General features: G+C 48.9%; 1 protein-coding gene across 1 annotated transcript in view; it reads right to left on the bottom strand.

The window, feature by feature from the left end:
* Window positions 1-7,437: 7,437 nt before the first annotated feature.
* Window positions 7,438-12,286, bottom strand: part of LOC144112593 (uncharacterized) — a 50,914-nt gene continuing 46,065 nt past the window's right edge. Inside the window, exon 7 of the mRNA XM_077645389.1 lies at window positions 7,438-7,565. The gene's annotated coding sequence lies outside the window, so the exon portion shown is untranslated. The remainder of the gene's footprint in view (window positions 7,566-12,286) is intronic.

Here is a 12,286-nt window from a genome sequence, read left to right as displayed (position 1 = left end):
CAGGAAGTTCGCTGCATTTTGTTTTCTTGATTTTCAAGACGAATGAGCCCCTGGTGTTGGGATGCTCGATGCTTCTCAAATCATTGCGAGATTAATACTATTCTTGGCAATACCTTGCCGTCAAAAGACTTCTCACCTTGCGAGACTGCCATCCAAGTCCAGGGGCGCAGTTTCTACATAAAGAAATAGTGTCTGTCTTTGCAGTGCATTGTTGAAGCCGTACAGGAAGGGGCAAACAGGAAGACTCACGAGACGTAGTGCGGCTGAATGTGATAGGCGCGGAGTCAAGGTGACCGCGCCACTGCGGACGCAGCTCGGCAAGGAAAACTGTTGCCGCTCTTCGATATCTCCGCTCAGAGAACACGATCGTCATTCTTACTGCGAACAAGAATCACGCGACCGTTCTCCTTGACAGCGAGGTCTACTTCCACAAAGTTACGGCTCTTCTGTACGAGAGGATCAAAAAAGACGCAATGTCTGAGTGATTGAGGCAAAAATAAAGAATCTGCCCTTAATGAAAAAACTTCCCTCCCTCAAACTCCAGAGTGCTCTACCTGAACCTTGTATGAACGAATGCCTGGCGCCCCCCAAAGCGTACAAGCCCGGCCTGCCTTGCGACCGCGAACATGTGCTCGTTGTCAATGGCACCCACACCCCAAGCACAAATAACGCTATATGCGTGTAAAACAGAAGAAAGAAGTCCGCTAGCTCGTTTATGCAGGTAGAGTATGCTGCCCGAGTTCTGGAGTAGATTTTGATCTCTAAATATAGGGAACGACTGCTTTTGGCAACGGAACTATATTCACGCTACAAAGCATAGTAAATTCACGGAGTTAGCAAAGGGCAGCTGCTTTTAAACGCAGCGCCGGAGGTTCTGAGGTTAGCAGGTATTAGAGATTCAGATCTCAGTTAACATTTTCGTAACTGATAGGAGTTTGCATCTGTAGAAGTGGAAATTTGTTGCCGTTCAAAATCGTAAGTAGTCGATATATTTAGTAATGAAAAATGTACTCTATGGGCGATATTATATAACCTGCTCATTTTAAAATGGCCATTTCGCGTTCGTCTGATCCTCTGTCATTGGTGACTCACATATACCCACGGTTTTCAAGCGTCTATGGATAGCAACCTGGCCATTGGATAGTAGGAAACCGGACCCCACCATTAGCTAGCATTGAATGCGATGTGCAGCCTCTCATGATGTGCATCTCAGCGCTCTGTCAAGATGACGCGACCGGGGCCACCCACTGGCTGCGATATACACCCAACAGTAAGGTCCGGTCGCATTCTACACAATGGGCGGGACGCTTTCCATGAGCGCATGAAAGCCGTGTGTATATCTGTGTGACCAAGCGCAGATGACTTCAGGCACGTGAAATGGCTACATTAAATTGGACAGCTGATAGATGCGGCCACAGGGCTTGGTCAGAATATTATGCTCCTTGAAGGGAGGACAGCTTACTCCAATTCACTAGTTTCGTGCTGAGAGTGCAGAGCTCTGTCGAGTTACCTGCAGCATGTTTTGTCCCGACTGAGTGGAAGAACGACCGCCTGTGTATGAAAACAAACGACGTTTGGCCATACTTCTCTCGCAAGGGACAGTTAGCTTGGATGAGGCATTGGTCTCGTTTGACGTTGTCGCCCTGTTTGGTGCCCTGTCTGGCGCCATTCCGGCACCTCTAGGAGTGAGCGCAGCAAGGATAGGGTTCAAAGCAGATGACCGACTTGACGAAAGGGAGCGCCTCAGCGTAGATGACCAACTTATGCGTTAAAGAAGAATTTTTCAGGTAAGCCGCTGCAACCACGATGTGAGCAGCAATATAGGTGACCTCTGTGAAGCAGACGATGGAGGTATGACCAAAAATTCGGTACACATTCATAAGTTGGAGTGGCGCAAAGGAAAACTGGGTTCATGATGCCGCAGAAGGACCCTTAGCTGTGGAAAAAAACTCATGGATGCCTGGCTTTTCTCGTATTAAGTGATGAAGTCTTCCCATCGCTCGGAAGCAGCAGCTTTGGGTCAGAAGAAGATTTACAGGTGCGGCACGCGCTGCAGTTGACGGATGTCTAGCAGAGGTGGCCAGCTGATGGAGAAGTAACTCCAAAGCGCTCCCGCATAACTTCCAGATAAACACCACTGATGCCCAGCTATGAACTGGCGAGGGAGCGCGCGGCAGTCTTCAGGATGGCCGCATCGTGATCCTGTGGTCGACAGACTGATTTAGTACCCGCTGAACAAACTGTTTCTTTTGCTATCCTCTCCAGTGCATTGGATCACTCTTCGTGCAACATCTCTCTTTGTGCAGTAGCATCTGTTTAGTGCTCTGCAAGCGTTGCATTCATTTTTTCTATGAGTACTAAATAATTAGCCGGTATTATCTCTTGGCTGTACAAAGCTTTATTTTGTTTGTGAACCTTTTGATTCCGGCCAATTCTCCGCGTTCCGACAGCCGAACGCTGCACAACAAAGGGGCACCCCTTTGCCATTTGGTGGCTAGATTCCACTGAGCTTCTCACGTTGAGTTAAAGGCATTTCCTGAGCGACCGCAACAGCTACTCCCTCACTGGCTAAGTGCGACTGGGGACACTAACAACCACTGCCTATGCGACAAGATGATCTAGTAACCAGCCCCAAGTTTTTGACGAATCGACCCACGTTATACCATGTATGACTGTCTTGCCATCCTAAAGAAATCCGCAGAAGACATTCTTGTATACTTATACAAACTGGACACGAAGTTCGCCCTGTGATAAGAGGCAAGGAACAGATTGTTTGTTTGACAGGCAATTGCAGTGAACAGGACCATAATTGGCATTCCCTGTTTAAAACAAACCCACTTATTCTGGGTGATTTCTAAAATTGCGATCAAAATATTCGACAACACGCAAAGAAACCATGGCCTCATTCCGCAGACGAAAGCTAAGAAAAAATTGCTGCTCAGACATGGAACCAAAGCTAGAGAAAAGAAACATCTTGGGTGATTTCTGCTGCAATGATCACATGAACTTATGACTACGGACGTCTGACGCCTTAACTGCAAGCTGAAAAGAGAGCAAACTACCCAGGCCTCCAAACCAAGCCACATCACTGTTCCTTACGTCAAAGGCAGCAGTGAAATGCCGTGGCGCCTGTTTCAAGAGCAGGAAATGCAGGTTTGTCACACGTCCTTTTAAAACCTCGGGAGCTTCAAGCCTCTGCCGACATGCACTAATGCAGAATTTCTTTCTCTGTGCTCTCGTGGAGCATTCCGACAACTTGGATCAGCCAGCCAATTTTGAGAATTCGAGGGTCACTAACTAAAAGGCCAACCCTACTGGTGCTATATATTCAAGAGCCTTGGAGTATGCAAACACGCCACGCAACGTAAACAAATCTGCAGGCTGCCTTCCATCACTGTACACCACGAAGCTGAGAATAGCGCTTCTCGCACCCCATCCCGTCAAACCTGAAGATGCTAAGTCAGCCCCGAAAGGTGAGTTCTCTCTTCAAGAGACATTGGACGGAGTGCCACGCTCCTTTCTAAACTGAATATGAACGCATTTTTGTCTTTAAGGCGGAGAAACTGCCTGTTAGCTCTCCTTCATATCCTTCTCTTCATAAGCACACCATTTTATACTATACTTGCCATGTTTGTACACCATGAAGTTACTTTGAATGGCACTGAGACAAAAGTAGAAAGAAAGGAAATCAGAGCTAACACGACAGCGCAGAGCAGACGTTCAGAATAAAAGCTGTGTGCGTTTTCGCACTAATTAAGGATTGGTCCACAGCATTCTGAAGGTCACACGTTCACCTCTAGAATGGAAACGACCAAAAACCCTATTTATATTTGACTTTGTTTTAGCACGCCTTAAATGTCATAATAACATGCAGGAATGTAAATTAATTATGCTTTAAATAAACTGCTGCAATATACTGAAAATCGAGGCCATGACCCATGGGTTGCAAGCCAGATACGCTATTCCTAGACCAAAGAGGCACTTTCATTCTACTTGGTTAAAGGGACACTGAGGAGAACCCTATCAAAATTTTTTTGTTAGCAATATCTGATAGTTTGACATTTCATGCTTTGGTGACGCTTGTCCGGGAGCGAAAGATGCATTTAATTCAAAGAAATTTGGATTCGAAGTTGAAAAATTTTTTCCCGCCGCTACGATTCAAACTTGAGAACTCTTATGACGACACGGAGAACTCTTATGACGACACAGGACGGAGTGACGTGAAACGTGACGTAAACGGAGACTCCGTGATTTCTGGCGGCTAGCGGTGCGGTCTAGCAGCTGCCGAAATGAAACCTACCGCCGCCGCACGTTGAAGGCATCTATCGGGGGTCGCCACCGTTGCTTCGTTTACGTTTGCACCGGCGTCTTGCCAGCGTTACGATGGATCTCGTTCCCGAACCCGACGACGGAGTTCTCGCAAAAACTCTGGCCTGCATTTCAGCGACCTCAGCCCCACAGAGCGTGCGATGCTTTTGAGGGAGCACGGTGAGTTTAGGCGCCGGCGGTGGTTTCCCCCTTCCTCAGAGAGCAGCCGTTGCAAACTAAATATCATAACCCCAGTACAGGGAGTCGCGAGGGGTGCGTTGCGCCCATCGGAGGCTGGCCGGGGCTTTGGGACCAACGGATTGTGATTCCTTGAACGGAGCGATTGTACGGCGCAGCAGGCAGCGTCGAGGTCTCCCACGGTTGCAAGGGCCAAGTTAATCATTTATTTTTTGCCACAAAAAACAAATAGGTGCTCGACGGCAGTCGCGTTTAAAGTCGGCGGCTTGAAACCAAAGCCAGCGCACGACGCTTCAACGGCTCCCGCTAGATCCAACGGGTCCACTGGATCTGGCTCTCTCGCCAACTTGCATGTACCTTCAGATATGTACTGTGAATGGATTAAAATAGCCGAGTTCGAAAAGAAAAGCTCCGCCGAACTGCCGCAGCTATTGAATATGATGCGCACCTAGCCGCGGAGCCAAATCAGTCTGGCCGGGCCAGCGGCGGCTGGCGCACTCGGCGCGAAATAGATACATGCTCCAATCTCCCCACCAATGCGGTCAGAGTGCGCCGAAGCCGCCGTACGCGTCGGCGGTCAAGCGCAATTGGAGTATAGAGGGTCTCGCTTTGACCAACGTCACTTCGCCGTGGAGGGCGCGCGCCTCGCCGCAGCATAAACGCGCCTTAACAGAGCCTGCGCTTAACCGCTAACCAACGTATTCAGCGGCGGCATCCATGGGAGCCACTGAAACCCCCCGCCCACTCACTAAATAAAAGAAAAGAAGTCCGGTGCCGAGGTTCGGAATCGAACCAGGGCCTTTGGCGTTTGAGGCGGAAACGCTACCGCTCCGCCACGACGGCTCAAATTTCAGCTGTCAATAAAGGCGCGTCTAGTGAATGCACTCTTCTGATGCAGAAATCTCCGCGCTTTCGCTAGGTATATCCTGGCCTAACAGAGCTAGGCCATCAGTAATTTTTCTGAACTGCCTTGTACCTTGTCCCGTCCCTGATAAGCGATTTCCGTTACATAGTTTGAAGTTGACTGGCACAGCCGGGAATGTTTCGCCGGGCAAGCGTGCGAATACACAAGTGCTGCCTTGTACTATCACCGACCATCGTGCCATCATAGCTTTTCATCAACCGTGGCGATCATCTGACAAGCCTTAACAGGCTCCTTCAAAGTTTAACTAGCACTTGAAGCGGTACTTGGAGTTCCTCTGCTGTTCGGCGCTTGTAAATCGAAGCGCGTCAAAAACAAAACCACGGGGCACGCAAAGCTCATAGACGCGAAGCGCCATAAAAAATCAAAACTCTCCTGGCCACCTGTGGCGCCGCCAAGCATCCGTTTTCTTTGCTTCCAACATTCCGGTTGTCTTTGCACTGCCTTCCTTGTGTGATAAAAGTGCACTATTGGTTTTAAAACAAAACTTACTTCAATATTGATCTGCGCAACCTACCTTTGTCAGCCTCAGAGATTCGCGATACAAGTAGGATAGAAAATTCCTCTAAGGTGACGTCTCTTGGCCTATGGCGTCACTACGCTCGTACTTGCGAGATTGGCCTGTGGTGGCGATACCTGTATTTTGGTTCTTGCTATTTTCTACCTTACAAGAGCTTTGTTTTCAGTAAGAGCAGCGTTTTTGTGATCAGGAGCTGGTATTCTATCGATACAAGCCAACTTCAATTTCTCCTCAGTGTCCCTTTAAGGAAAGACTTCGAGTGTCTTCTTGTGTTTCACGTGTTCTAGTGTGCCTGCTTAAGTATGCTAATGAGTCTGTGTGATTAGAAAGAGGCATTAATTATGAAAGAATGGAGCAAATAAGCATTAACGATTTGGCGTCATACCCTTAAGGCATAGCTTAAGTGTCCCCCTAATTTTTTAGCATGTTGCCTACAAGGTCCATTCGGTGCCAGTTTTCTAATTAGTAAGAATTCTGCAACGAGTGAGTGTCACTCAGCCGGACGCATCAAGGCAGAATGATAGCTTCGGCTTACGGTACTTGGACATGACCTGTCGCAGTCGCGGAAATACTGATGTCCGAAACCACAAAATCCGCACCAGCGCTGGAGGCGCCAGTTTTAGACGTGTTCACTACGCATGCCTCCGATTCGAAACTTCCAGCATAGGGTTCGATTAATAACGGACACATATAACTGCTTAGATGTTTAGGGGAAACCCCAAGGAGGAGTAAATTTGCAATAAGGGTACATTACTCACTGGCATCCACCCATGCGCAGCCATACGACTACAAAGGAAAGTTATACAGCTTTCTCAGAAACTTCGCGGTTAAAGAAAAATTCGTCCTGGTCCCGCATACGAACGCAGGACCACAGCTTAAGTGGAGAAGTCACTCTATTACTCCCGTTTCGAGCATGTCGAATCCTCCAGTTCATCTCTTTCTCCACCTCTTGCTCCCACCTACGCTTCGGGCCTTCCCTAGTGCTTCCTACTGCACCACTACTCGTGGCTGGCAGAAGTGATGACGGAGAAACGTTTCCTCCTGCTTACAACCTTAGCAGCCTAGATGCCGAGCCATTGAGCTACAGCCAGCGTCAGCAACTCAAGTCGCCGGATCTTATCGCACTCTTTTGTGCCATAAGGTGTTTTCGGAGCATACAATGCCTGGTCACATAGCATCTCCAAGCCGAGTGCCACAACTAGGCTTCCTGTCGGCAAAAGCATACAAAACCAAAAATCACGCATTTGAAGAAGTATAAACGCAGCCAACTGTTCTCCAGTTTCTGTTTTGGTGTGCTAGAAATTAAACGCTATTCAGCTTACCCACAAAAAAAAAGATGCTTGCACTGCACACCTGATTTTACAAATCTTACAATGATGATACAGCTCTCAACAAATCATTCGTACGCTAACGCAACTAAGGTTCTAGCAGCGATATGAAATTATAATTAACATGTTTCAACTTTTAAAACGAGTACAAACTTACCTTTCCTTTCCTTTATTGATCCATCTTTGTCGACGTTCCCGTAGCACTTCTTGATGTCATCCAGGAGCTTACGCCATGTTTCGTCCGAGAATTATGCAGGCTTCCAGCGATAGTATTCTTCGGTGGCCATTTCTGCAAAATGAATAGAAAAGGAAGGGCATCGATAAATGTCGTACACGAGATTAAGTATTTGCTTACATTAAAAAAAGAAACGCGCTCAATGCGGCCCAGATAAGCCGTGCCACTGCTTCCTGGCAGCTACAGTTTCTCAATCAACAGTGAAGTGACGCTGCTACAGTGAAGGCAAGCCGTTTTAATTGCGGGCACCTGCGTCTACACTGTGAAGGTCTGACGGAAAAGAAAGTATTGAAAATTGGAGCGCCACAACATCTGGGAAACTCAAAAATCATGCACACCTCAGGGCATGTGTGCTGGTAACGCTCGCACCAGTCATCTTTCAAGTGGCTGCTGGTTTGGTTTATGAAGGTTTAAAGTCCCAAAGTGACTCAGGCTATGAGGGACGCCATAGTGAAGGGCTCCGGAAATTTCGACCGCCTGGGGTTCTTTAACGTGCACTGACATCGCACAGTACACGGGCCTCTACAATTTCGCCTCCATCGAAATTCGACCGCCGGGGCCAGGACTGAACTCGCGTCTTTCGGGCCAGCAGCCGAGCCCCATAACCACTAAGCCACCGCGGCGGCTTTTCAAGTGGCTGCTGTCGACACACAAAAATGTGGAGCGTAAATGGCGTCAATTGGACCTAGCTGCAATGATGCAAATTTCAGATATAAAGTATACCCTCTGTGCACTTTTCACAGCTAAGGAAGCTCTTTTGATGCATGAGGTGTGGATTGTTATAAATCAACAGGCCTCGTGAAGAGAATAGTAATTCTAGACCTCACTCTTCTGAAAAGTCAGACTACCACGGATGCTACAAAAGCCCCTGCAAAGAGATTAAAAGCAGACCCCATGTGCTCTAAACTATGGACAAAGCTGTACTCGTATCGGCGCTACATCGCCACCATTACCTCTCCGCCGCTTACTCGCGCTCACACCGGTTTCTGCTGCAATTCGCCGTTTGGATTAACTACTGTTCAAACCTGGCGTTCGCCTTATTCAGCTCGAACACGATGCCCTAGCCCCACCTGTAGGAACCAAGTGTAGTCTCTTACATACCTAATGCGTGGTGCATGTCGGTAGCACTTCTCATAAGCTCATGCCAAACACAACCAAGGGAGGAGACACGGAGGGCAAGAGAAACAAGTGCCCCGCCTTTGCCACATGCCGCGAGCTACTGGGAGCAGCTTTTCCGGGAAGCAGACAAAGCGATGATGTCGATGATTACAATGGTTATTAAAGTCAATAAATATCATGAACATAACAGCACTGCTCGATCACGATGATGTGTATTGATAGATGAGTACCTGTGCAAAGAGGCTCAGAATGCGATTTCGCAGCGATAGCTTTTAGTGCCAATTCTCTCGTTCCGTGGCATGTAGAAGTGTTCTAATAGCAAGACATATGAAATCATTTAAAAAGCAATACTGTTAGAGGTGCGACAGGTGACCTCAGCTTCGATATAAGGCAAGCTTTAACTGCGCACTGTCTTATGTTACCAACATGCTTTGATGCTCCTCTCGTTCGAAACAATATATCGGGTAAACCGGGCAGTCAATGAGTGCCCGACTAAATGTTCCTGGATCTGACAGCAAGGAGCCTACAAAAGGCAAAGGCGGAACAATTTATTCATGATCATCATCAGACTGACTACACCCACTGCAGGGCAAAGGCATCTGCCATGTCTCTGCCCATGGCATCTGCCCTGCCCTTTGCCAGCTGCATCCATCCTTTGCCTGAAAATTCTGAACTCCTCTGCCCACCTAACTTTCTGCCGCCCCCTGCTACGCTTACTTTCTCTTCGAATCCACTCCGTTAACCTTAAGGACTGACGGTTAACTTGCTTTCGCATTACATGCCCTGCCCAAATCCATTTCTTTCTCTTGATTTCGACTAGGATGTCATTAACCCATGTTTGTTCCCTCACCCACACTGATCGCTTCCGGTCTCTTACCGTACAACTATCATTTTTCTTTCCATGGCTCGCTGCGTTGTCCTTAACTTAAGCTGAATCTTTTTCGTTAGCCTCCATGTTTCTGCCCTGTAGGTGAGTACCGGTAAGATACAGCTGTTCTACACTTTTCTCTTGAGGAATATTGGTAAATTGCCATTCATGATCTGGGAGAACCTGCCATATATATGCACTCCAGCCCATTCTTATCCTTCTAGTTATTTCCCTCTCATGATCCGGATCAGCTGTCACTACCTGCACTAAGTAGACCTTTACCACTTCCAGCCCCTCGCTGCCAATTGTGAACTGCTGTTCCTTTGCTAGACTGTTGACATTACTTTGGTTTTCTGCATGTTAATTTTTAGAATCAGCGCTCTGCTCTGCCTGTCGAACTCATTGATCATGATTTGCAGTTCACCTCCTGAGTGACTCAACAAAGCAAAATCATCAAGGAATCGCAGATTAGCTAGGTATTGTCCGTTAACTTTTATTCCCAACTGTTCCCAACTCAGGCTTCATAATACCTTCTGTAAACAGGCGGTGATTAGCAATGGCAAGATGTGTCTCTTTGCCTGACACCTTTTCTTATTGGAATTTTATTGCTCAGTTTATGCAGGACTACGGTAGCTGTGCAGTTGCCATATTACCACCCTACTAACTCCTCCTCCTCTAGTGGCGCCATACCGTGGCTAAACTGCATTTCCTGGCAGTTAGCAAGCCTTGAGCCATCTCGGGGCTAGATGCTTTGTCGTCTTCATCGCTCGTGCTGCCTGCTGCCTTGCGTATCCCAATCACGTCTTGCGCATATAAGTAATGCAAGTAAACCAGCCCTGCTTACGTCAACCGTTTCTCAGGGACATATTTGTTGGAGCAGCTGGGTAACAGACCATGTACGCTGACCTCGAGGACACTTTGACGTCAGTTCTCAACGCTTGGCTACAACACCAGTCCACAAGGCAAGCCGCCGCCTGCGAGGCCTACAACCCGAGTTCAGCCAACTCACAACATTGGCAAGGGCCATGACGTCCACTACGGCTAGCCAGACAAGTCAGCATTCCGAGAATGCCCCGCCGTTCGTCCTCCACACACCTCGGTCGCCCCCATCGTTCCACGGTGAGAGGTTTGAGGACGTCGAAGACTGGTTGGCCACCTTTGACCATGTGGCGGGTTTCAACGAGTGGGACAACGAGCGCAAATTACGGAATGTCTACTTTGCACTATAGGACTCGGCCAAGACGTGGTATGAGAGCCATGAAGCTTCCTTCACTAACTGGGAGGTTTTTCGCTGAGAGCTCTTAGCCACTTTCAACACCAGCGAAAGAAAAGAGAAGGCTGAAATCGCCTTGCAATCGAGGTCGCAGCAGCTGAACGAGAACGTCGCCATGTTCATTGAGGACATGACGCGACTTTTCAATTGCGACTCTGGTATGCCCGAGGCCAAAAAGGTACGCCATTTAATGCGCGGCATAAAGGAGCAATTGTTTGCCGGACGTGGCTGACTTTGCCAAGGAGGCAACAAGCATGGAGCGTACTCTGCAGGAACGTTGCACACACTACGGTCGTCACGCGAGTGTAGCAGCCGCTCACCACCGTACGCCTACGTCGCTACCCACTGAGGAGCTTCGAGAGCTTGTGAGGAGCCTGGTACGCGAAGAACTCGAGAAACTTCACTTTGAAGCTCCACAGGTCAGCGTCACAGCCATACCGGACGGGGCCCGAGATGAAGTCCGGCGAGTTGTTCAGTCGCCACATCCTCCGTCACTGCCCCTACCGCAGAATGGGCTTGCGGGGGTTTCCCCTTGACGCACCTCGACTGCGATACGGAGAACAGCCGCGGGATATCGAGCAATATCTGCCCGATAATGTGCAGCCATCGACCTCGCAGTGATGCCAGTCCTGGTCGCCATCCCCAAGGCGGTTTTCTTTGCCAAGCCGCTCGTCGTCTTCTGGCCAGTTCAGAGGCATGTCCCCACATCGGGGAAACTGAAGACGGCATCCTCCGGGGGTTGGGCTGCCGCTATTGGACCAAGTGAAGAGCCTCCACCCGACGATCCATGGCTACGATCTGACCGACGACTACTTGACCTCACGACCGCAACGACGACGTACTGTGACCGACTGGTTTCTGCAGAAATCGCCGATTCCCTGCTACGATCCAACTGACGACCTCATCCGATGCCCTCAACGACAACGACGTGCTGTGATCGACTAGAGTCTGCCAAAATCCCAGTAACCACTGATAACTGCGATGTGACCACACTTGTGAATACCGGCGCCGATTTTTCTGTAATGAGCAGTCGGTTAGCGACGGCTCTCAGAAAGGTTCTGACTCCTTGGTCTGGACCACAGATCCGCGCTGCCGGCGGCTATGTGGTCAGGCCGATTGGTGTCTGCACGTCACGAATACAGATCCGTGGTGGTACTTTCCCTGGTTGCTTTGCCGTGCTGCCCGAGTGCTCCAAAGACCCGATACTCGGTTTGGATTTCCTTCGGGAGTACGGTGCCGTCATCAACCTTCAGGAGCTGGTCGTGTCATTTTCCAATCAACCCCCGTTGACGGTGATCCCAAGCCACGCAGGACTAAGTTACGCATCTATGACGACCATGTTTTGATCCTGTCAAGATCCAGCATGTTTGTTACCGTAGATTGTGATAACAGCACCGGAATTCATGGCATCGCTGAAACCAACATGTCTCTGCTCCTTGGTCGGCAAGTTTGTGTTGCTCGAGGAATTGTTGAACTGAACAATGGCCGAACCGAACTCTTGCTGACCAATTTTGG

This window comes from Amblyomma americanum, chromosome 1 (assembly GCF_052857255.1).
Source record: "Amblyomma americanum isolate KBUSLIRL-KWMA chromosome 1, ASM5285725v1, whole genome shotgun sequence".
NCBI lineage: Eukaryota > Metazoa > Arthropoda > Arachnida > Ixodida > Ixodidae > Amblyomma > Amblyomma americanum.
Note: the sequence above shows the minus strand (reverse complement) of the source record. Positions and strands in the feature narration are given on the sequence as shown.